This window comes from Gorilla gorilla, chromosome 1 (genome assembly GCF_029281585.2).
Source record: "Gorilla gorilla gorilla isolate KB3781 chromosome 1, NHGRI_mGorGor1-v2.1_pri, whole genome shotgun sequence".
NCBI classification, from domain to species: domain Eukaryota; kingdom Metazoa; phylum Chordata; class Mammalia; order Primates; family Hominidae; genus Gorilla; species Gorilla gorilla.
Window position 1 is genome coordinate 16,817,501 of NC_073224.2, and position 23,872 is coordinate 16,841,372.

The 23,872-nt window shown below is 66.9% G+C and overlaps 11 non-coding genes across 11 annotated transcripts in view; all 11 read right to left on the reverse strand.

Annotated features, from left to right (window-relative positions):
* Nucleotides 1-26, reverse strand: part of LOC129530288 (5S ribosomal RNA) — a 119-nt gene extending 93 nt beyond the window's left edge. Inside the window, exon 1 of the ribosomal RNA XR_008675777.1 lies at nucleotides 1-26. This exon is cut by the window's left edge and continues 93 nt beyond it. This is a non-coding gene — a ribosomal RNA (5S ribosomal RNA).
* Nucleotides 27-2,155: 2,129 nt separating this feature from the next.
* Nucleotides 2,156-2,274, reverse strand: LOC129530233 (5S ribosomal RNA). Its single transcript, XR_008675765.1, has one exon. It is a non-coding gene; the product is annotated as a 5S ribosomal RNA (ribosomal RNA).
* Nucleotides 2,275-4,403: 2,129 nt separating this feature from the next.
* LOC129530174 (5S ribosomal RNA) lies at nucleotides 4,404-4,522 on the reverse strand. Its single transcript, XR_008675754.1, has one exon. It is a non-coding gene; the product is annotated as a 5S ribosomal RNA (ribosomal RNA).
* A 2,129-nt stretch (nucleotides 4,523-6,651) lies between these two features.
* On the reverse strand, nucleotides 6,652-6,770 carry LOC129530171 (5S ribosomal RNA). The gene has a single exon (XR_008675752.1). It is a non-coding gene; the product is annotated as a 5S ribosomal RNA (ribosomal RNA).
* Nucleotides 6,771-8,895: 2,125 nt separating this feature from the next.
* LOC129530161 (5S ribosomal RNA) lies at nucleotides 8,896-9,014 on the reverse strand. The gene has a single exon (XR_008675735.1). It is a non-coding gene; the product is annotated as a 5S ribosomal RNA (ribosomal RNA).
* Nucleotides 9,015-11,143: 2,129 nt separating this feature from the next.
* LOC129530158 (5S ribosomal RNA) lies at nucleotides 11,144-11,262 on the reverse strand. Its single transcript, XR_008675719.1, has one exon. It is a non-coding gene; the product is annotated as a 5S ribosomal RNA (ribosomal RNA).
* A 2,129-nt stretch (nucleotides 11,263-13,391) lies between these two features.
* Nucleotides 13,392-13,510, reverse strand: LOC129530152 (5S ribosomal RNA). The gene has a single exon (XR_008675699.1). It is a non-coding gene; the product is annotated as a 5S ribosomal RNA (ribosomal RNA).
* A 2,125-nt stretch (nucleotides 13,511-15,635) lies between these two features.
* On the reverse strand, nucleotides 15,636-15,754 carry LOC129530142 (5S ribosomal RNA). The gene has a single exon (XR_008675689.1). It is a non-coding gene; the product is annotated as a 5S ribosomal RNA (ribosomal RNA).
* Nucleotides 15,755-17,883: 2,129 nt separating this feature from the next.
* Nucleotides 17,884-18,002, reverse strand: LOC129530135 (5S ribosomal RNA). The gene has a single exon (XR_008675682.1). It is a non-coding gene; the product is annotated as a 5S ribosomal RNA (ribosomal RNA).
* A 2,129-nt stretch (nucleotides 18,003-20,131) lies between these two features.
* Nucleotides 20,132-20,250, reverse strand: LOC129530121 (5S ribosomal RNA). The gene has a single exon (XR_008675666.1). It is a non-coding gene; the product is annotated as a 5S ribosomal RNA (ribosomal RNA).
* Nucleotides 20,251-22,375: 2,125 nt separating this feature from the next.
* LOC129530112 (5S ribosomal RNA) lies at nucleotides 22,376-22,494 on the reverse strand. The gene has a single exon (XR_008675660.1). It is a non-coding gene; the product is annotated as a 5S ribosomal RNA (ribosomal RNA).
* Between the last annotated feature and the right edge of the window lie 1,378 nt (nucleotides 22,495-23,872).

Genomic DNA, 23,872 nt, shown 5'->3' on the forward strand with positions numbered 1-23,872 from the left:
GCGTTCAGGGTGGTATGGCCGTAGACGCCCGAGGAGGCGCCTGGCTGCCCCAAGAGCCCGGCCGGGCCGTGCCCGCCGGATTGCAGCCGTCACCGCCGGCCCGGGGCCGCGGGGCTCGGATCGGGGACCCCCGAGCCGCTGGCCCGCGGCCTTCCCCCGGCTCCCGTGCTCCCGAGGTTCCACCACATCGGGCCCGCTGGGAGCAGGGAGTGCTCCGAGGCGTCAGGGCCCAGGGCCCACCATCCTGGGACGCCCTCCGTTCCTCCGCCCTGTGGCGGACGCAGCGTTTTGGATCCCTCGCCGCACAGGGGCTCCTGCGAGGCCCCCTCTTGCCCCACCCACCCAGAGCCGTCAGTGCTGGCCAAAGGCCTACAGCCGGCCTAGCCGCGCGGTGCCTTTCTCTCACAACGCCCCCACCACGGTCGCTGGTCTCGACCAAGACCCGGCCGGGGGGCAAGAGGGCGTGGGGTGTAGCCGGTCGTGGGGTGGCCCCGTTTTGCGCCGGGCTGGCACTAGGGGCGGCGGCCTGATCTCGGGTGAGAGGGCCTGAGAGAAACCCAGACACACCCCACCACCAGCAGGAGCAAATCCACTCCCCCACACACAGACACACCCGGGCGCGCTCGCACGCGCGCTCGCGGACACACACACACACAGAAACACACACACACTGACACACACACACACAGAGACACACACACACAGACACACGCACACCCACACACACGCGCACGCACACACACACGCGGCTTGAAGGAGAGCAAGGACGAGATCGATGGAGAGATAGAAACCGAGTGAGGGAGAGAGACAGCGATCGACAGAGAGAGGGGAGGGCGAGAGGGAAGGAGACAGACAGGCTGAGAAAGAGAGAGGGACAGAGAAAGAGAGAGAGAGACAGAGAGACGGAGGGAAAACGGCAGAAGTAGCGCGAGGTCCACGGGGAAACCTAGAAGAGAGAGGCGGAGGGAGCTAGAGAGCGAGAGCGATAGAGACTGAGAGAGGAAGCGTCCGGCTCCGTTAGGCAGCGCCCTCTTGAGCAGGTCGGGATAGGGTGGAGGGGGCTTGGGCTGCGCCAGAACACGGGGGCCAGGCGGTCCGTGCGAGAGGACCGACGGAGCGCTGAGACGGGCTTTTTCTTGGATGAATTGCTTGCTTTGGAGGTGGGTTTCGTAGGCTCCTGCCTTTCTTGGCACCTCCCTGTGCTCTGGGTGCCTTGCGGCGGGCCCCGAGATTTGCAGAGCGCGCCCGCCCGTTTGGCGGGAGCCGTGGCACCGGGCGGGCCCGGAGGCCTGGGTCTCTGGCGTGTCCTCGGGACTGGAGTCGTGGACACGAAGTCGGGGGCATTGGGAATCCCGGGTGCACAGGGACTGTTTTCCTGGTGGCTGGCGAAGCAATGTCCTTCCCCCGGGTAAAGCAGCCCATGCGTTCTGGAGCCGAGGTCTTGGTTGGCGTCCGTGGCACCCGCTGCCCCTGCCCGCCCCTTGCCCCGGTTTGGAAGGGTGCGACGACGGCGCCCGATGGGTGAATTGAATGGCCTGGGCGTTCCGGGAGCGGGAAGGCACCGCGAACGGACGGGACCCCGCGGCTGCGACTTTGGGGTCCGGCCCCCTGCCCTCCCAGGCTGGAGCCGGGCGCCTGGCGGGGCGGCGGCGAGGCGGAAGCGGTGGGACGCTGCTGCCCGGCGTGCAGTAGGGGCGGACCCCCAGGAGGAGGACCCCGGCTGCGGCGGGGGTGTAGGTGGGCGGTAAAGGGGGAGCAGAGTCAGGGGAGGTTGGGAAGCATGGCGACTGTAGGGGGAAGGGAGGCAGCGGGGAAGCCAAAAAAGCCTGCAGCAGGCCGTGCGGGCGCGGTGGCTCCCGCCTGTAATCCCAGCACTCTGGGAGGCAGAGGCGGGTGGGTCACGAGGTCAGGAGCTCAAGACCATCCCGGCTAACAGGGTGAAACCCCGTCTCTAGGAAAAAGAGAAAAAATTAGCCGGGCGAGGTGGCGGGCGCCTGTAGGCCCAGCTACTCGGGAGGCTGAGGCCGGAGAATGGCGTGAACCCGGGAGGCGGAGCTTGCAGTGAGCCGAGATGGCGCCACTGCACTCCAGCCTGGGCGACAGAGCGAGACTCCGTCTGGAAGAAAAGGAAAGAAAAGCAGAAAGCCAAAGAAAAAGCCTACAGCACCCGGTATTCCCAGGCGGTCTCCCATCCAAGTACTAACCAGGCCCGACCCTGCTTAGCTTCCGAGATCAGACGAGATCGGGCGCGTTCAGGGTGGTATGGCCGTAGACGCCCGAGGAGGCGCCTGGCTGCCCCAAGAGCCCGGCCGGGCCGTGCCCGCCGGATTGCAGCCGTCACCGCCGGCCCGGGGCCGCGGGGCTCGGATCGGGGACCCCCGAGCCGCTGGCCCGCGGCCTTCCCCCGGCTCCCGTGCTCCCGAGGTTCCACCACATCGGGCCCGCTGGGAGCAGGGAGTGCTCCGAGGCGTCAGGGCCCAGGGCCCACCATCCTGGGACGCCCTCCGTTCCTCCGCCCTGTGGCGGACGCAGCGTTTTGGATCCCTCGCCGCACAGGGGCTCCTGCGAGGCCCCCTCTTGCCCCACCCACCCAGAGCCGTCAGTGCTGGCCAAAGGCCTACAGCCGGCCTAGCCGCGCGGTGCCTTTCTCTCACAACGCCCCCACCACGGTCGCTGGTCTCGACCAAGACCCGGCCGGGGGGCAAGAGGGCGTGGGGTGTAGCCGGTCGTGGGGTGGCCCCGTTTTGCGCCGGGCTGGCACTAGGGGCGGCGGCCTGATCTCGGGTGAGAGGGCCTGAGAGAAACCCAGACACACCCCACCACCAGCAGGAGCAAATCCACTCCCCCACACACAGACACACCCGGGCGCGCTCGCACGCGCGCTCGCGGACACACACACACACAGAAACACACACACACTGACACACACACACACAGAGACACACACACACAGACACACGCACACCCACACACACGCGCACGCACACACACACGCGGCTTGAAGGAGAGCAAGGACGAGATCGATGGAGAGATAGAAACCGAGTGAGGGAGAGAGACAGCGATCGACAGAGAGAGGGGAGGGCGAGAGGGAAGGAGACAGACAGGCTGAGAAAGAGAGAGGGACAGAGAAAGAGAGAGAGAGACAGAGAGACGGAGGGAAAACGGCAGAAGTAGCGCGAGGTCCACGGGGAAACCTAGAAGAGAGAGGCGGAGGGAGCTAGAGAGCGAGAGCGATAGAGACTGAGAGAGGAAGCGTCCGGCTCCGTTAGGCAGCGCCCTCTTGAGCAGGTCGGGATAGGGTGGAGGGGGCTTGGGCTGCGCCAGAACACGGGGGCCAGGCGGTCCGTGCGAGAGGACCGACGGAGCGCTGAGACGGGCTTTTTCTTGGATGAATTGCTTGCTTTGGAGGTGGGTTTCGTAGGCTCCTGCCTTTCTTGGCACCTCCCTGTGCTCTGGGTGCCTTGCGGCGGGCCCCGAGATTTGCAGAGCGCGCCCGCCCGTTTGGCGGGAGCCGTGGCACCGGGCGGGCCCGGAGGCCTGGGTCTCTGGCGTGTCCTCGGGACTGGAGTCGTGGACACGAAGTCGGGGGCATTGGGAATCCCGGGTGCACAGGGACTGTTTTCCTGGTGGCTGGCGAAGCAATGTCCTTCCCCCGGGTAAAGCAGCCCATGCGTTCTGGAGCCGAGGTCTTGGTTGGCGTCCGTGGCACCCGCTGCCCCTGCCCGCCCCTTGCCCCGGTTTGGAAGGGTGCGACGACGGCGCCCGATGGGTGAATTGAATGGCCTGGGCGTTCCGGGAGCGGGAAGGCACCGCGAACGGACGGGACCCCGCGGCTGCGACTTTGGGGTCCGGCCCCCTGCCCTCCCAGGCTGGAGCCGGGCGCCTGGCGGGGCGGCGGCGAGGCGGAAGCGGTGGGACGCTGCTGCCCGGCGTGCAGTAGGGGCGGACCCCCAGGAGGAGGACCCCGGCTGCGGCGGGGGTGTAGGTGGGCGGTAAAGGGGGAGCAGAGTCAGGGGAGGTTGGGAAGCATGGCGACTGTAGGGGGAAGGGAGGCAGCGGGGAAGCCAAAAAAGCCTGCAGCAGGCCGTGCGGGCGCGGTGGCTCCCGCCTGTAATCCCAGCACTCTGGGAGGCAGAGGCGGGTGGGTCACGAGGTCAGGAGCTCGAGACCATCCCGGCTAACAGGGTGAAACCCCGTCTCTAGGAAAAAGAGAAAAAATTAGCCGGGCGAGGTGGCGGGCGCCTGTAGGCCCAGCTACTCGGGAGGCTGAGGCCGGAGAATGGCGTGAACCCGGGAGGCGGAGCTTGCAGTGAGCCGAGATGGCGCCACTGCACTCCAGCCTGGGCGACAGAGCGAGACTCCGTCTGGAAGAAAAGGAAAGAAAAGCAGAAAGCCAAAGAAAAAGCCTACAGCACCCGGTATTCCCAGGCGGTCTCCCATCCAAGTACTAACCAGGCCCGACCCTGCTTAGCTTCCGAGATCAGACGAGATCGGGCGCGTTCAGGGTGGTATGGCCGTAGACGCCCGAGGAGGCGCCTGGCTGCCCCAAGAGCCCGGCCGGGCCGTGCCCGCCGGATTGCAGCCGTCACCGCCGGCCCGGGGCCGCGGGGCTCGGATCGGGGACCCCCGAGCCGCTGGCCCGCGGCCTTCCCCCGGCTCCCGTGCTCCCGAGGTTCCACCACATCGGGCCCGCTGGGAGCAGGGAGTGCTCCGAGGCGTCAGGGCCCAGGGCCCACCATCCTGGGACGCCCTCCGTTCCTCCGCCCTGTGGCGGACGCAGCGTTTTGGATCCCTCGCCGCACAGGGGCTCCTGCGAGGCCCCCTCTTGCCCCACCCACCCAGAGCCGTCAGTGCTGGCCAAAGGCCTACAGCCGGCCTAGCCGCGCGGTGCCTTTCTCTCACAACGCCCCCACCACGGTCGCTGGTCTCGACCAAGACCCGGCCGGGGGGCAAGAGGGCGTGGGGTGTAGCCGGTCGTGGGGTGGCCCCGTTTTGCGCCGGGCTGGCACTAGGGGCGGCGGCCTGATCTCGGGTGAGAGGGCCTGAGAGAAACCCAGACACACCCCACCACCAGCAGGAGCAAATCCACTCCCCCACACACAGACACACCCGGGCGCGCTCGCACGCGCGCTCGCGGACACACACACACACAGAAACACACACACACTGACACACACACACACAGAGACACACACACACAGACACACGCACACCCACACACACGCGCACGCACACACACACGCGGCTTGAAGGAGAGCAAGGACGAGATCGATGGAGAGATAGAAACCGAGTGAGGGAGAGAGACAGCGATCGACAGAGAGAGGGGAGGGCGAGAGGGAAGGAGACAGACAGGCTGAGAAAGAGAGAGGGACAGAGAAAGAGAGAGAGAGACAGAGAGACGGAGGGAAAACGGCAGAAGTAGCGCGAGGTCCACGGGGAAACCTAGAAGAGAGAGGCGGAGGGAGCTAGAGAGCGAGAGCGATAGAGACTGAGAGAGGAAGCGTCCGGCTCCGTTAGGCAGCGCCCTCTTGAGCAGGTCGGGATAGGGTGGAGGGGGCTTGGGCTGCGCCAGAACACGGGGGCCAGGCGGTCCGTGCGAGAGGACCGACGGAGCGCTGAGACGGGCTTTTTCTTGGATGAATTGCTTGCTTTGGAGGTGGGTTTCGTAGGCTCCTGCCTTTCTTGGCACCTCCCTGTGCTCTGGGTGCCTTGCGGCGGGCCCCGAGATTTGCAGAGCGCGCCCGCCCGTTTGGCGGGAGCCGTGGCACCGGGCGGGCCCGGAGGCCTGGGTCTCTGGCGTGTCCTCGGGACTGGAGTCGTGGACACGAAGTCGGGGGCATTGGGAATCCCGGGTGCACAGGGACTGTTTTCCTGGTGGCTGGCGAAGCAATGTCCTTCCCCCGGGTAAAGCAGCCCATGCGTTCTGGAGCCGAGGTCTTGGTTGGCGTCCGTGGCACCCGCTGCCCCTGCCCGCCCCTTGCCCCGGTTTGGAAGGGTGCGACGACGGCGCCCGATGGGTGAATTGAATGGCCTGGGCGTTCCGGGAGCGGGAAGGCACCGCGAACGGACGGGACCCCGCGGCTGCGACTTTGGGGTCCGGCCCCCTGCCCTCCCAGGCTGGAGCCGGGCGCCTGGCGGGGCGGCGGCGAGGCGGAAGCAGTGGGACGCTGCTGCCCGGCGTGCAGTAGGGGCGGACCCCCAGGAGGAGGACCCCGGCTGCGGCGGGGGTGTAGGTGGGCGGTAAAGGGGGAGCAGAGTCAGGGGAGGTTGGGAAGCATGGCGACTGTAGGGGGAAGGGAGGCAGCGGGGAAGCCAAAAAAGCCTGCAGCAGGCCGTGCGGGCGCGGTGGCTCCCGCCTGTAATCCCAGCACTCTGGGAGGCAGAGGCGGGTGGGTCACGAGGTCAGGAGCTCGAGACCATCCCGGCTAACAGGGTGAAACCCCGTCTCTAGGAAAAAGAGAAAAAATTAGCCGGGCGAGGTGGCGGGCGCCTGTAGGCCCAGCTACTCGGGAGGCTGAGGCCGGAGAATGGCGTGAACCCGGGAGGCGGAGCTTGCAGTGAGCCGAGATGGCGCCACTGCACTCCAGCCTGGGCGACAGAGCGAGACTCCGTCTGGAAGAAAAGGAAAGAAAAGCAGAAAGCCAAAGAAAAAGCCTACAGCACCCGGTATTCCCAGGCGGTCTCCCATCCAAGTACTAACCAGGCCCGACCCTGCTTAGCTTCCGAGATCAGACGAGATCGGGCGCGTTCAGGGTGGTATGGCCGTAGACGCCCGAGGAGGCGCCTGGCTGCCCCAAGAGCCCGGCCGGGCCGTGCCCGCCGGATTGCAGCCGTCACCGCCGGCCCGGGGCCGCGGGGCTCGGATCGGGGACCCCCGAGCCGCTGGCCCGCGGCCTTCCCCCGGCTCCCGTGCTCCCGAGGTTCCACCACATCGGGCCCGCTGGGAGCAGGGAGTGCTCCGAGGCGTCAGGGCCCAGGGCCCACCATCCTGGGACGCCCTCCGTTCCTCCGCCCTGTGGCGGAGGCAGCGTTTTGGATCCCTCGCCGCACAGGGGCTCCTGCGAGGCCCCCTCTTGCCCCACCCACCCAGAGCCGTGAGTGCTGGCCAAAGGCCAACAGCCGGCCTAGCCGCGCGGTGCCTTTCTCTCACAACGCCCCCACCACGGTCGCTGGTCTCGACCAAGACCCGGCCGGGGGGCAAGAGGGCGTGGGGTGTAGCCGGTCGTGGGGTGGCCCCGTTTTGCGCCGGGCTGGCACTAGGGGCGGCGGCCTGATCTCGGGTGAGAGGGCCTGAGAGAAACCCAGACACACCCCACCACCAGCAGGAGCAAATCCACTCCCCCACACACAGACACACCCGGGCGCGCTCGCACGCGCGCTCGCGGACACACACACAGAAACACACACACACTGACACACACACACACAGAGACACACACACACAGACACACGCACACCCACACACACGCGCACGCACACACACACGCGGCTTGAAGGAGAGCAAGGACGAGATCGATGGAGAGATAGAAACCGAGTGAGGGAGAGAGACAGCGATCGACAGAGAGAGGGGAGGGCGAGAGGGAAGGAGACAGACAGGCTGAGAAAGAGAGAGGGACAGAGAAAGAGAGAGAGAGACAGAGAGACGGAGGGAAAACGGCAGAAGTAGCGCGAGGTCCACGGGGAAACCTAGAAGAGAGAGGCGGAGGGAGCTAGAGAGCGAGAGCGATAGAGACTGAGAGAGGAAGCGTCCGGCTCCGTTAGGCAGCGCCCTCTTGAGCAGGTCGGGATAGGGTGGAGGGGGCTTGGGCTGCGCCAGAACACGGGGGCCAGGCGGTCCGTGCGAGAGGACCGACGGAGCGCTGAGACGGGCTTTTTCTTGGATGAATTGCTTGCTTTGGAGGTGGGTTTCGTAGGCTCCTGCCTTTCTTGGCACCTCCCTGTGCTCTGGGTGCCTTGCGGCGGGCCCCGAGATTTGCAGAGCGCGCCCGCCCGTTTGGCGGGAGCCGTGGCACCGGGCGGGCCCGGAGGCCTGGGTCTCTGGCGTGTCCTCGGGACTGGAGTCGTGGACACGAAGTCGGGGGCATTGGGAATCCCGGGTGCACAGGGACTGTTTTCCTGGTGGCTGGCGAAGCAATGTCCTTCCCCCGGGTAAAGCAGCCCATGCGTTCTGGAGCCGAGGTCTTGGTTGGCGTCCGTGGCACCCGCTGCCCCTGCCCGCCCCTTGCCCCGGTTTGGAAGGGTGCGACGACGGCGCCCGATGGGTGAATTGAATGGCCTGGGCGTTCCGGGAGCGGGAAGGCACCGCGAACGGACGGGACCCCGCGGCTGCGACTTTGGGGTCCGGCCCCCTGCCCTCCCAGGCTGGAGCCGGGCGCCTGGCGGGGCGGCGGCGAGGCGGAAGCGGTGGGACGCTGCTGCCCGGCGTGCAGTAGGGGCGGACCCCCAGGAGGAGGACCCCGGCTGCGGCGGGGGTGTAGGTGGGCGGTAAAGGGGGAGCAGAGTCAGGGGAGGTTGGGAAGCATGGCGACTGTAGGGGGAAGGGAGGCAGCGGGGAAGCCAAAAAAGCCTGCAGCAGGCCGTGCGGGCGCGGTGGCTCCCGCCTGTAATCCCAGCACTCTGGGAGGCAGAGGCGGGTGGGTCACGAGGTCAGGAGCTCGAGACCATCCCGGCTAACAGGGTGAAACCCCGTCTCTAGGAAAAAGAGAAAAAATTAGCCGGGCGAGGTGGCGGGCGCCTGTAGGCCCAGCTACTCGGGAGGCTGAGGCCGGAGAATGGCGTGAACCCGGGAGGCGGAGCTTGCAGTGAGCCGAGATGGCGCCACTGCACTCCAGCCTGGGCGACAGAGCGAGACTCCGTCTGGAAGAAAAGGAAAGAAAAGCAGAAAGCCAAAGAAAAAGCCTACAGCACCCGGTATTCCCAGGCGGTCTCCCATCCAAGTACTAACCAGGCCCGACCCTGCTTAGCTTCCGAGATCAGACGAGATCGGGCGCGTTCAGGGTGGTATGGCCGTAGACGCCCGAGGAGGCGCCTGGCTGCCCCAAGAGCCCGGCCGGGCCGTGCCCGCCGGATTGCAGCCGTCACCGCCGGCCCGGGGCCGCGGGGCTCGGATCGGGGACCCCCGAGCCGCTGGCCCGCGGCCTTCCCCCGGCTCCCGTGCTCCCGAGGTTCCACCACATCGGGCCCGCTGGGAGCAGGGAGTGCTCCGAGGCGTCAGGGCCCAGGGCCCACCATCCTGGGACGCCCTCCGTTCCTCCGCCCTGTGGCGGAGGCAGCGTTTTGGATCCCTCGCCGCACAGGGGCTCCTGCGAGGCCCCCTCTTGCCCCACCCACCCAGAGCCGTCAGTGCTGGCCAAAGGCCTACAGCCGGCCTAGCCGCGCGGTGCCTTTCTCTCACAACGCCCCCACCACGGTCGCTGGTCTCGACCAAGACCCGGCCGGGGGGCAAGAGGGCGTGGGGTGTAGCCGGTCGTGGGGTGGCCCCGTTTTGCGCCGGGCTGGCACTAGGGGCGGCGGCCTGATCTCGGGTGAGAGGGCCTGAGAGAAACCCAGACACACCCCACCACCAGCAGGAGCAAATCCACTCCCCCACACACAGACACACCCGGGCGCGCTCGCACGCGCGCTCGCGGACACACACACACACAGAAACACACACACACTGACACACACACACACAGAGACACACACACACAGACACACGCACACCCACACACACGCGCACGCACACACACACGCGGCTTGAAGGAGAGCAAGGACGAGATCGATGGAGAGATAGAAACCGAGTGAGGGAGAGAGACAGCGATCGACAGAGAGAGGGGAGGGCGAGAGGGAAGGAGACAGACAGGCTGAGAAAGAGAGAGGGACAGAGAAAGAGAGAGAGAGACAGAGAGACGGAGGGAAAACGGCAGAAGTAGCGCGAGGTCCACGGGGAAACCTAGAAGAGAGAGGCGGAGGGAGCTAGAGAGCGAGAGCGATAGAGACTGAGAGAGGAAGCGTCCGGCTCCGTTAGGCAGCGCCCTCTTGAGCAGGTCGGGATAGGGTGGAGGGGGCTTGGGCTGCGCCAGAACACGGGGGCCAGGCGGTCCGTGCGAGAGGACCGACGGAGCGCTGAGACGGGCTTTTTCTTGGATGAATTGCTTGCTTTGGAGGTGGGTTTCGTAGGCTCCTGCCTTTCTTGGCACCTCCCTGTGCTCTGGGTGCCTTGCGGCGGGCCCCGAGATTTGCAGAGCGCGCCCGCCCGTTTGGCGGGAGCCGTGGCACCGGGCGGGCCCGGAGGCCTGGGTCTCTGGCGTGTCCTCGGGACTGGAGTCGTGGACACGAAGTCGGGGGCATTGGGAATCCCGGGTGCACAGGGACTGTTTTCCTGGTGGCTGGCGAAGCAATGTCCTTCCCCCGGGTAAAGCAGCCCATGCGTTCTGGAGCCGAGGTCTTGGTTGGCGTCCGTGGCACCCGCTGCCCCTGCCCGCCCCTTGCCCCGGTTTGGAAGGGTGCGACGACGGCGCCCGATGGGTGAATTGAATGGCCTGGGCGTTCCGGGAGCGGGAAGGCACCGCGAACGGACGGGACCCCGCGGCTGCGACTTTGGGGTCCGGCCCCCTGCCCTCCCAGGCTGGAGCCGGGCGCCTGGCGGGGCGGCGGCGAGGCGGAAGCGGTGGGACGCTGCTGCCCGGCGTGCAGTAGGGGCGGACCCCCAGGAGGAGGACCCCGGCTGCGGCGGGGGTGTAGGTGGGCGGTAAAGGGGGAGCAGAGTCAGGGGAGGTTGGGAAGCATGGCGACTGTAGGGGGAAGGGAGGCAGCGGGGAAGCCAAAAAAGCCTGCAGCAGGCCGTGCGGGCGCGGTGGCTCCCGCCTGTAATCCCAGCACTCTGGGAGGCAGAGGCGGGTGGGTCACGAGGTCAGGAGCTCGAGACCATCCCGGCTAACAGGGTGAAACCCCGTCTCTAGGAAAAAGAGAAAAAATTAGCCGGGCGAGGTGGCGGGCGCCTGTAGGCCCAGCTACTCGGGAGGCTGAGGCCGGAGAATGGCGTGAACCCGGGAGGCGGAGCTTGCAGTGAGCCGAGATGGCGCCACTGCACTCCAGCCTGGGCGACAGAGCGAGACTCCGTCTGGAAGAAAAGGAAAGAAAAGCAGAAAGCCAAAGAAAAAGCCTACAGCACCCGGTATTCCCAGGCGGTCTCCCATCCAAGTACTAACCAGGCCCGACCCTGCTTAGCTTCCGAGATCAGACGAGATCGGGCGCGTTCAGGGTGGTATGGCCGTAGACGCCCGAGGAGGCGCCTGGCTGCCCCAAGAGCCCGGCCGGGCCGTGCCCGCCGGATTGCAGCCGTCACCGCCGGCCCGGGGCCGCGGGGCTCGGATCGGGGACCCCCGAGCCGCTGGCCCGCGGCCTTCCCCCGGCTCCCGTGCTCCCGAGGTTCCACCACATCGGGCCCGCTGGGAGCAGGGAGTGCTCCGAGGCGTCAGGGCCCAGGGCCCACGATCCTGTGACGCCCTCCGTTCCTCCGCCCTGTGGCGGAGGCAGCGTTTTGGATCCCTCGCCGCACAGGGGCTCCTGCGAGGCCCCCTCTTGCCCCACCCACCCAGAGCCGTGAGTGCTGGCCAAAGGCCAACAGCCGGCCTAGCCGCGCGGTGCCTTTCTCTCACAACGCCCCCACCACGGTCGCTGGTCTCGACCAAGACCCGGCCGGGGGGCAAGAGGGCGTGGGGTGTAGCCGGTCGTGGGGTGGCCCCGTTTTGCGCCGGGCTGGCACTAGGGGCGGCGGCCTGATCTCGGGTGAGAGGGCCTGAGAGAAACCCAGACACACCCCACCACCAGCAGGAGCAAATCCACTCCCCCACACACAGACACACCCGGGCGCGCTCGCACGCGCGCTCGCGGACACACACACACACAGAAACACACACACACTGACACACACACACACAGAGACACACACACACAGACACACGCACACCCACACACACGCGCACGCACACACACACGCGGCTTGAAGGAGAGCAAGGACGAGATCGATGGAGAGATAGAAACCGAGTGAGGGAGAGAGACAGCGATCGACAGAGAGAGGGGAGGGCGAGAGGGAAGGAGACAGACAGGCTGAGAAAGAGAGAGGGACAGAGAAAGAGAGAGAGAGACAGAGAGACGGAGGGAAAACGGCAGAAGTAGCGCGAGGTCCACGGGGAAACCTAGAAGAGAGAGGCGGAGGGAGCTAGAGAGCGAGAGCGATAGAGACTGAGAGAGGAAGCGTCCGGCTCCGTTAGGCAGCGCCCTCTTGAGCAGGTCGGGATAGGGTGGAGGGGGCTTGGGCTGCGCCAGAACACGGGGGCCAGGCGGTCCGTGCGAGAGGACCGACGGAGCGCTGAGACGGGCTTTTTCTTGGATGAATTGCTTGCTTTGGAGGTGGGTTTCGTAGGCTCCTGCCTTTCTTGGCACCTCCCTGTGCTCTGGGTGCCTTGCGGCGGGCCCCGAGATTTGCAGAGCGCGCCCGCCCGTTTGGCGGGAGCCGTGGCACCGGGCGGGCCCGGAGGCCTGGGTCTCTGGCGTGTCCTCGGGACTGGAGTCGTGGACACGAAGTCGGGGGCATTGGGAATCCCGGGTGCACAGGGACTGTTTTCCTGGTGGCTGGCGAAGCAATGTCCTTCCCCCGGGTAAAGCAGCCCATGCGTTCTGGAGCCGAGGTCTTGGTTGGCGTCCGTGGCACCCGCTGCCCCTGCCCGCCCCTTGCCCCGGTTTGGAAGGGTGCGACGACGGCGCCCGATGGGTGAATTGAATGGCCTGGGCGTTCCGGGAGCGGGAAGGCACCGCGAACGGACGGGACCCCGCGGCTGCGACTTTGGGGTCCGGCCCCCTGCCCTCCCAGGCTGGAGCCGGGCGCCTGGCGGGGCGGCGGCGAGGCGGAAGCGGTGGGACGCTGCTGCCCGGCGTGCAGTAGGGGCGGACCCCCAGGAGGAGGACCCCGGCTGCGGCGGGGGTGTAGGTGGGCGGTAAAGGGGGAGCAGAGTCAGGGGAGGTTGGGAAGCATGGCGACTGTAGGGGGAAGGGAGGCAGCGGGGAAGCCAAAAAAGCCTGCAGCAGGCCGTGCGGGCGCGGTGGCTCCCGCCTGTAATCCCAGCACTCTGGGAGGCAGAGGCGGGTGGGTCACGAGGTCAGGAGCTCGAGACCATCCCGGCTAACAGGGTGAAACCCCGTCTCTAGGAAAAAGAGAAAAAATTAGCCGGGCGAGGTGGCGGGCGCCTGTAGGCCCAGCTACTCGGGAGGCTGAGGCCGGAGAATGGCGTGAACCCGGGAGGCGGAGCTTGCAGTGAGCCGAGATGGCGCCACTGCACTCCAGCCTGGGCGACAGAGCGAGACTCCGTCTGGAAGAAAAGGAAAGAAAAGCAGAAAGCCAAAGAAAAAGCCTACAGCACCCGGTATTCCCAGGCGGTCTCCCATCCAAGTACTAACCAGGCCCGACCCTGCTTAGCTTCCGAGATCAGACGAGATCGGGCGCGTTCAGGGTGGTATGGCCGTAGACGCCCGAGGAGGCGCCTGGCTGCCCCAAGAGCCCGGCCGGGCCGTGCCCGCCGGATTGCAGCCGTCACCGCCGGCCCGGGGCCGCGGGGCTCGGATCGGGGACCCCCGAGCCGCTGGCCCGCGGCCTTCCCCCGGCTCCCGTGCTCCCGAGGTTCCACCACATCGGGCCCGCTGGGAGCAGGGAGTGCTCCGAGGCGTCAGGGCCCAGGGCCCACCATCCTGGGACGCCCTCCGTTCCTCCGCCCTGTGGCGGACGCAGCGTTTTGGATCCCTCGCCGCACAGGGGCTCCTGCGAGGCCCCCTCTTGCCCCACCCACCCAGAGCCGTCAGTGCTGGCCAAAGGCCTACAGCCGGCCTAGCCGCGCGGTGCCTTTCTCTCACAACGCCCCCACCACGGTCGCTGGTCTCGACCAAGACCCGGCCGGGGGGCAAGAGGGCGTGGGGTGTAGCCGGTCGTGGGGTGGCCCCGTTTTGCGCCGGGCTGGCACTAGGGGCGGCGGCCTGATCTCGGGTGAGAGGGCCTGAGAGAAACCCAGACACACCCCACCACCAGCAGGAGCAAATCCACTCCCCCACACACAGACACACCCGGGCGCGCTCGCACGCGCGCTCGCGGACACACACACAGAAACACACACACACTGACACACACACACACAGAGACACACACACACAGACACACGCACACCCACACACACGCGCACGCACACACACACGCGGCTTGAAGGAGAGCAAGGACGAGATCGATGGAGAGATAGAAACCGAGTGAGGGAGAGAGACAGCGATCGACAGAGAGAGGGGAGGGCGAGAGGGAAGGAGACAGACAGGCTGAGAAAGAGAGAGGGACAGAGAAAGAGAGAGAGAGACAGAGAGACGGAGGGAAAACGGCAGAAGTAGCGCGAGGTCCACGGGGAAACCTAGAAGAGAGAGGCGGAGGGAGCTAGAGAGCGAGAGCGATAGAGACTGAGAGAGGAAGCGTCCGGCTCCGTTAGGCAGCGCCCTCTTGAGCAGGTCGGGATAGGGTGGAGGGGGCTTGGGCTGCGCCAGAACACGGGGGCCAGGCGGTCCGTGCGAGAGGACCGACGGAGCGCTGAGACGGGCTTTTTCTTGGATGAATTGCTTGCTTTGGAGGTGGGTTTCGTAGGCTCCTGCCTTTCTTGGCACCTCCCTGTGCTCTGGGTGCCTTGCGGCGGGCCCCGAGATTTGCAGAGCGCGCCCGCCCGTTTGGCGGGAGCCGTGGCACCGGGCGGGCCCGGAGGCCTGGGTCTCTGGCGTGTCCTCGGGACTGGAGTCGTGGACACGAAGTCGGGGGCATTGGGAATCCCGGGTGCACAGGGACTGTTTTCCTGGTGGCTGGCGAAGCAATGTCCTTCCCCCGGGTAAAGCAGCCCATGCGTTCTGGAGCCGAGGTCTTGGTTGGCGTCCGTGGCACCCGCTGCCCCTGCCCGCCCCTTGCCCCGGTTTGGAAGGGTGCGACGACGGCGCCCGATGGGTGAATTGAATGGCCTGGGCGTTCCGGGAGCGGGAAGGCACCGCGAACGGACGGGACCCCGCGGCTGCGACTTTGGGGTCCGGCCCCCTGCCCTCCCAGGCTGGAGCCGGGCGCCTGGCGGGGCGGCGGCGAGGCGGAAGCGGTGGGACGCTGCTGCCCGGCGTGCAGTAGGGGCGGACCCCCAGGAGGAGGACCCCGGCTGCGGCGGGGGTGTAGGTGGGCGGTAAAGGGGGAGCAGAGTCAGGGGAGGTTGGGAAGCATGGCGACTGTAGGGGGAAGGGAGGCAGCGGGGAAGCCAAAAAAGCCTGCAGCAGGCCGTGCGGGCGCGGTGGCTCCCGCCTGTAATCCCAGCACTCTGGGAGGCAGAGGCGGGTGGGTCACGAGGTCAGGAGCTCGAGACCATCCCGGCTAACAGGGTGAAACCCCGTCTCTAGGAAAAAGAGAAAAAATTAGCCGGGCGAGGTGGCGGGCGCCTGTAGGCCCAGCTACTCGGGAGGCTGAGGCCGGAGAATGGCGTGAACCCGGGAGGCGGAGCTTGCAGTGAGCCGAGATGGCGCCACTGCACTCCAGCCTGGGCGACAGAGCGAGACTCCGTCTGGAAGAAAAGGAAAGAAAAGCAGAAAGCCAAAGAAAAAGCCTACAGCACCCGGTATTCCCAGGCGGTCTCCCATCCAAGTACTAACCAGGCCCGACCCTGCTTAGCTTCCGAGATCAGACGAGATCGGGCGCGTTCAGGGTGGTATGGCCGTAGACGCCCGAGGAGGCGCCTGGCTGCCCCAAGAGCCCGGCCGGGCCGTGCCCGCCGGATTGCAGCCGTCACCGCCGGCCCGGGGCCGCGGGGCTCGGATCGGGGACCCCCGAGCCGCTGGCCCGCGGCCTTCCCCCGGCTCCCGTGCTCCCGAGGTTCCACCACATCGGGCCCGCTGGGAGCAGGGAGTGCTCCGAGGCGTCAGGGCCCAGGGCCCACGATCCTGTGACGCCCTCCGTTCCTCCGCCCTGTGGCGGAGGCAGCGTTTTGGATCCCTCGCCGCACAGGGGCTCCTGCGAGGCCCCCTCTTGCCCCACCCACCCAGAGCCGTGAGTGCTGGCCAAAGGCCAACAGCCGGCCTAGCCGCGCGGTGCCTTTCTCTCACAACGCCCCCACCACGGTCGCTGGTCTCGACCAAGACCCGGCCGGGGGGCAAGAGGGCGTGGGGTGTAGCCGGTCGTGGGGTGGCCCCGTTTTGCGCCGGGCTGGCACTAGGGGCGGCGGCCTGATCTCGGGTGAGAGGGCCTGAGAGAAACCCAGACACACCCCACCACCAGCAGGAGCAAATCCACTCCCCCACACACAGACACACCCGGGCGCGCTCGCACGCGCGCTCGCGGACACACACACACACAGAAACACACACACACTGACACACACACACACAGAGACACACACACACAGACACACGCACACCCACACACACGCGCACGCACACACACACGCGGCTTGAAGGAGAGCAAGGACGAGATCGATGGAGAGATAGAAACCGAGTGAGGGAGAGAGACAGCGATCGACAGAGAGAGGGGAGGGCGAGAGGGAAGGAGACAGACAGGCTGAGAAAGAGAGAGGGACAGAGAAAGAGAGAGAGAGACAGAGAGACGGAGGGAAAACGGCAGAAGTAGCGCGAGGTCCACGGGGAAACCTAGAAGAGAGAGGCGGAGGGAGCTAGAGAGCGAGAGCGATAGAGACTGAGAGAGGAAGCGTCCGGCTCCGTTAGGCAGCGCCCTCTTGAGCAGGTCGGGATAGGGTGGAGGGGGCTTGGGCTGCGCCAGAACACGGGGGCCAGGCGGTCCGTGCGAGAGGACCGACGGAGCGCTGAGACGGGCTTTTTCTTGGATGAATTGCTTGCTTTGGAGGTGGGTTTCGTAGGCTCCTGCCTTTCTTGGCACCTCCCTGTGCTCTGGGTGCCTTGCGGCGGGCCCCGAGATTTGCAGAGCGCGCCCGCCCGTTTGGCGGGAGCCGTGGCACCGGGCGGGCCCGGAGGCCTGGGTCTCTGGCGTGTCCTCGGGACTGGAGTCGTGGACACGAAGTCGGGGGCATTGGGAATCCCGGGTGCACAGGGACTGTTTTCCTGGTGGCTGGCGAAGCAATGTCCTTCCCCCGGGTAAAGCAGCCCATGCGTTCTGGAGCCGAGGTCTTGGTTGGCGTCCGTGGCACCCGCTGCCCCTGCCCGCCCCTTGCCCCGGTTTGGAAGGGTGCGACGACGGCGCCCGATGGGTGAATTGAATGGCCTGGGCGTTCCGGGAGCGGGAAGGCACCGCGAACGGACGGGACCCCGCGGCTGCGACTTTGGGGTCCGGCCCCCTGCCCTCCCAGGCTGGAGCCGGGCGCCTGGCGGGGCGGCGGCGAGGCGGAAGCGGTGGGACGCTGCTGCCCGGCGTGCAGTAGGGGCGGACCCCCAGGAGGAGGACCCCGGCTGCGGCGGGGGTGTAGGTGGGCGGTAAAGGGGGAGCAGAGTCAGGGGAGGTTGGGAAGCATGGCGACTGTAGGGGGAAGGGAGGCAGCGGGGAAGCCAAAAAAGCCTGCAGCAGGCCGTGCGGGCGCGGTGGCTCCCGCCTGTAATCCCAGCACTCTGGGAGGCAGAGGCGGGTGGGTCACGAGGTCAGGAGCTCGAGACCATCCCGGCTAACAGGGTGAAACCCCGTCTCTAGGAAAAAGAGAAAAAATTAGCCGGGCGAGGTGGCGGGCGCCTGTAGGCCCAGCTACTCGGGAGGCTGAGGCCGGAGAATGGCGTGAACCCGGGAGGCGGAGCTTGCAGTGAGCCGAGATGGCGCCACTGCACTCCAGCCTGGGCGACAGAGCGAGACTCCGTCTGGAAGAAAAGGAAAGAAAAGCAGAAAGCCAAAGAAAAAGCCTACAGCACCCGGTATTCCCAGGCGGTCTCCCATCCAAGTACTAACCAGGCCCGACCCTGCTTAGCTTCCGAGATCAGACGAGATCGGGCGCGTTCAGGGTGGTATGGCCGTAGACGCCCGAGGAGGCGCCTGGCTGCCCCAAGAGCCCGGCCGGGCCGTGCCCGCCGGATTGCAGCCGTCACCGCCGGCCCGGGGCCGCGGGGCTCGGATCGGGGACCCCCGAGCCGCTGGCCCGCGGCCTTCCCCCGGCTCCCGTGCTCCCGAGGTTCCACCACATCGGGCCCGCTGGGAGCAGGGAGTGCTCCGAGGCGTCAGGGCCCAGGGCCCACGATCCTGTGACGCCCTCCGTTCCTCCGCCCTGTGGCGGAGGCAGCGTTTTGGATCCCTCGCCGCACAGGGGCTCCTGCGAGGCCCCCTCTTGCCCCACCCACCCAGAGCCGTGAGTGCTGGCCAAAGGCCAACAGCCGGCCTAGCCGCGCGGTGCCTTTCTCTCACAACGCCCCCACCACGGTCGCTGGTCTCGACCAAGACCCGGCCGGGGGGCAAGAGGGCGTGGGGTGTAGCCGGTCGTGGGGTGGCCCCGTTTTGCGCCGGGCTGGCACTAGGGGCGGCGGCCTGATCTCGGGTGAGAGGGCCTGAGAGAAACCCAGACACACCCCACCACCAGCAGGAGCAAATCCACTCCCCCACACACAGACACACCCGGGCGCGCTCGCACGCGCGCTCGCGGACACACACACACACAGAAACACACACACACTGACACACACACACACAGAGACACACACACACAGACACACGCACACCCACACACACGCGCACGCACACACACACGCGGCTTGAAGGAGAGCAAGGACGAGATCGATGGAGAGATAGAAACCGAGTGAGGGAGAGAGACAGCGATCGACAGAGAGAGGGGAGGGCGAGAGGGAAGGAGACAGACAGGCTGAGAAAGAGAGAGGGACAGAGAAAGAGAGAGAGAGACAGAGAGACGGAGGGAAAACGGCAGAAGTAGCGCGAGGTCCACGGGGAAACCTAGAAGAGAGAGGCGGAGGGAGCTAGAGAGCGAGAGCGATAGAGACTGAGAGAGGAAGCGTCCGGCTCCGTTAGGCAGCGCCCTCTTGAGCAGGTCGGGATAGGGTGGAGGGGGCTTGGGCTGCGCCAGAACACGGGGGCCAGGCGGTCCGTGCGAGAGGACCGACGGAGCGCTGAGACGGGCTTTTTCTTGGATGAATTGCTTGCTTTGGAGGTGGGTTTCGTAGGCTCCTGCCTTTCTTGGCACCTCCCTGTGCTCTGGGTGCCTTGCGGCGGGCCCCGAGATTTGCAGAGCGCGCCCGCCCGTTTGGCGGGAGCCGTGGCACCGGGCGGGCCCGGAGGCCTGGGTCTCTGGCGTGTCCTCGGGACTGGAGTCGTGGACACGAAGTCGGGGGCATTGGGAATCCCGGGTGCACAGGGACTGTTTTCCTGGTGGCTGGCGAAGCAATGTCCTTCCCCCGGGTAAAGCAGCCCATGCGTTCTGGAGCCGAGGTCTTGGTTGGCGTCCGTGGCACCCGCTGCCCCTGCCCGCCCCTTGCCCCGGTTTGGAAGGGTGCGACGACGGCGCCCGATGGGTGAATTGAATGGCCTGGGCGTTCCGGGAGCGGGAAGGCACCGCGAACGGACGGGACCCCGCGGCTGCGACTTTGGGGTCCGGCCCCCTGCCCTCCCAGGCTGGAGCCGGGCGCCTGGCGGGGCGGCGGCGAGGCGGAAGCGGTGGGACGCTGCTGCCCGGCGTGCAGTAGGGGCGGACCCCCAGGAGGAGGACCCCGGCTGCGGCGGGGGTGTAGGTGGGCGGTAAAGGGGGAGCAGAGTCAGGGGAGGTTGGGAAGCATGGCGACTGTAGGGGGAAGGGAGGCAGCGGGGAAGCCAAAAAAGCCTGCAGCAGGCCGTGCGGGCGCGGTGGCTCCCGCCTGTAATCCCAGCACTCTGGGAGGCAGAGGCGGGTGGGTCACGAGGTCAGGAGCTCGAGACCATCCCGGCTAACAGGGTGAAACCCCGTCTCTAGGAAAAAGAGAAAAAATTAGCCGGGCGAGGTGGCGGGCGCCTGTAGGCCCAGCTACTCGGGAGGCTGAGGCCGGAGAATGGCGTGAACCCGGGAGGCGGAGCTTGCAGTGAGCCGAGATGGCGCCACTGCACTCCAGCCTGGGCGACAGAGCGAGACTCCGTCTGGAAGAAAAGGAAAGAAAAGCAGAAAGCCAAAGAAAAAGCCTACAGCACCCGGTATTCCCAGGCGGTCTCCCATCCAAGTACTAACCAGGCCCGACCCTGCTTAGCTTCCGAGATCAGACGAGATCGGGCGCGTTCAGGGTGGTATGGCCGTAGACGCCCAAGGAGGCGCCTGGCTGCCCCAAGAGCCCGGCCGGGCCGTGCCCGCGGGATTGCAGCCGTCACCGCCGGCCCGGGGCCGCGGGGCTCGGATCGGGGACCCCCGAGCCGCTGGCCCGCGGCCTTCCCCCGGCTCCCGTGCTCCCGAGGTTCCACCACATCGGGCCCGCTGGGAGCAGGGAGTGCTCCGAGGCGTCAGGGCCCAGGGCCCACCATCCTGGGACGCCCTCCGTTCCTCCGCCCTGTGGCGGACGCAGCGTTTTGGATCCCTCGCCGCACAGGGGCTCCTGCGAGGCCCCCTCTTGCCCCACCCACCCAGAGCCGTCAGTGCTGGCCAAAGGCCTACAGCCGGCCTAGCCGCGCGGTGCCTTTCTCTCACAACGCCCCCACCACGGTCGCTGGTCTCGACCAAGACCCGGCCGGGGGGCAAGAGGGCGTGGGGTGTAGCCGGTCGTGGGGTGGCCCCGTTTTGCGCCGGGCTGGCACTAGGGGCGGCGGCCTGATCTCGGGTGAGAGGGCCTGAGAGAAACCCAGACACACCCCACCACCAGCAGGAGCAAATCCACTCCCCCACACACAGACACACCCGGGCGCGCTCGCACGCGCGCTCGCGGACACACACACACACAGAAACACACACACACTGACACACACACACACAGAGACACACACAGACACACGCACACCCACACACACGCGCACGCACACACACACGCGGCTTGAAGGAGAGCAAGGACGAGATCGATGGAGAGATAGAAACCGAGTGAGGGAGAGAGACAGCGATCGACAGAGAGAGGGGAGGGCGAGAGGGAAGGAGACAGACAGGCTGAGAAAGAGAGAGGGACAGAGAAAGAGAGAGAGAGACAGAGAGACGGAGGGAAAACGGCAGAAGTAGCGCGAGGTCCACGGGGAAACCTAGAAGAGAGAGGCGGAGGGAGCTAGAGAGCGAGAGCGATAGAGACTGAGAGAGGAAGCGTCCGGCTCCGTTAGGCAGCGCCCTCTTGAGCAGGTCGGGATAGGGTGGAGGGGGCTTGGGCTGCGCCAGAACACGGGGGCCAGGCGGTCCGTGCGAGAGGACCGACGGAGCGCTGAGACGGGCTTTTTCTTGGATGAATTGCTTGCTTTGGAGGTGGGTTTCGTAGGCTCCTGCCTTTCTTGGCACCTCCCTGTGCTCTGGGTGCCTTGCGGCGGGCCCCGAGATTTGCAGAGCGCGCCCGCCCGTTTGGCGGGAGCCGTGGCACCGGGCGGGCCCGGAGGCCTGGGTCTCTGGCGTGTCCTCGGGACTGGAGTCGTGGACACGAAGTCGGGGGCATTGGGAATCCCGGGTGCACAGGGACTGTTTTCCTGGTGGCTGGCGAAGCAATGTCCTTCCCCCGGGTAAAGCAGCCCATGCGTTCTGGAGCCGAGGTCTTGGTTGGCGTCCGTGGCACCCGCTGCCCCTGCCCGCCCCTTGCCCCGGTTTGGAAGGGTGCGACGACGGCGCCCGATGGGTGAATTGAATGGCCTGGGCGTTCCGGGAGCGGGAAGGCACCGCGAACGGACGGGACCCCGCGGCTGCGACTTTGGGGTCCGGCCCCCTGCCCTCCCAGGCTGGAGCCGGGCGCCTGGCGGGGCGGCGGCGAGGCGGAAGCGGTGGGACGCTGCTGCCCGGCGTGCAGTAGGGGCGGACCCCCAGGAGGAGGACCCCGGCTGCGGCGGGGGTGTAGGTGGGCGGTAAAGGGGGAGCAGAGTCAGGGGAGGTTGGGAAGCATGGCGACTGTAGGGGGAAGGGAGGCAGCGGGGAAGCCAAAAAAGCCTGCAGCAGGCCGTGCGGGCGCGGTGGCTCCCGCCTGTAATCCCAGCACTCTGGGAGGCAGAGGCGGGTGGGTCACGAGGTCAGGAGCTCGAGACCATCCCGGCTAACAGGGTGAAACCCCGTCTCTAGGAAAAAGAGAAAAAATTAGCCGGGCGAGGTGGCGGGCGCCTGTAGGCCCAGCTACTCGGGAGGCTGAGGCCGGAGAATGGCGTGAACCCGGGAGGCGGAGCTTGCAGTGAGCCGAGATGGCGCCACTGCACTCCAGCCTGGGCGACAGAGCGAGACTCCGTCTGGAAGAAAAGGAAAGAAAAGCAGAAAGCCAAAGAAAAAGCCTACAGCACCCGGTATTCCCAGGCGGTCTCCCATCCAAGTACTAACCAGGCCCGACCCTGCTTAGCTTCCGAGATCAGACGAGATCGGGCGCGTTCAGGGTGGTATGGCCGTAGACGCCCGAGGAGGCGCCTGGCTGCCCCAAGAGCCCGGCCGGGCCGTGCCCGCCGGATTGCAGCCGTCACCGCCGGCCCGGGGCCGCGGGGCTCGGATCGGGGACCCCCGAGCCGCTGGCCCGCGGCCTTCCCCCGGCTCCCGTGCTCCCGAGGTTCCACCACATCGGGCCCGCTGGGAGCAGGGAGTGCTCCGAGGCGTCAGGGCCCAGGGCCCACCATCCTGGGACGCCCTCCGTTCCTCCGCCCTGTGGCGGACGCAGCGTTTTGGATCCCTCGCCGCACAGGGGCTCCTGCGAGGCCCCCTCTTGCCCCACCCACCCAGAGCCGTCAGTGCTGGCCAAAGGCCTACAGCCGGCCTAGCCGCGCGGTGCCTTTCTCTCACAACGCCCCCACCACGGTCGCTGGTCTCGACCAAGACCCGGCCGGGGGGCAAGAGGGCGTGGGGTGTAGCCGGTCGTGGGGTGGCCCCGTTTTGCGCCGGGCTGGCACTAGGGGCGGCGGCCTGATCTCGGGTGAGAGGGCCTGAGAGAAACCCAGACACACCCCACCACCAGCAGGAGCAAATCCACTCCCCCACACACAGACACACCCGGGCGCGCTCGCACGCGCGCTCGCGGACACACACACACACAGAAACACACACACACTGACACACACACACACAGAGACACACACACACAGACACACGCACACCCACACACACGCGCACGCACACACACACGCGGCTTGAAGGAGAGCAAGGACGAGATCGATGGAGAGATAGAAACCGAGTGAGGGAGAGAGACAGCGATCGACAGAGAGAGGGGAGGGCGAGAGGGAAGGAGACAGACAGGCTGAGAAAGAGAGAGGGACAGAGAAAGAGAGAGAGAGACAGAGAGACGGAGGGAAAACGGCAGAAGTAGCGCGAGGTCCACGGGGAAACCTAGAAGAGAGAGGCGGAGGGAGCTAGAGAGCGAGAGCGATAGAGACTGAGAGAGGAAGCGTCCGGCTCCGTTAGGCAGCGCCCTCTTGAGCAGGTCGGGATAGGGTGGAGGGGGCTTGGGCTGCGCCAGAACACGGGGGCCAGGCGGTCCGTGCGAGAGGACCGACGGAGCGCTGAGACGGGCTTTTTCTTGGATGAATTGCTTGCTTTGGAGGTGGGTTTCGTAGGCTCCTGCCTTTCTTGGCACCTCCCTGTGCTCTGGGTGCCTTGCGGCGGGCCCCGAGATTTGCAGAGCGCGCCCGCCCGTTTGGCGGGAGCCGTGGCACCGGGCGGGCCCGGAGGCCTGGGTCTCTGGCGTGTCCTCGGGACTGGAGTCGTGGACACGAAGTCGGGGGCATTGGGAATCCCGGGTGCACAGGGACTGTTTTCCTGGTGGCTGGCGAAGCAATGTCCTTCCC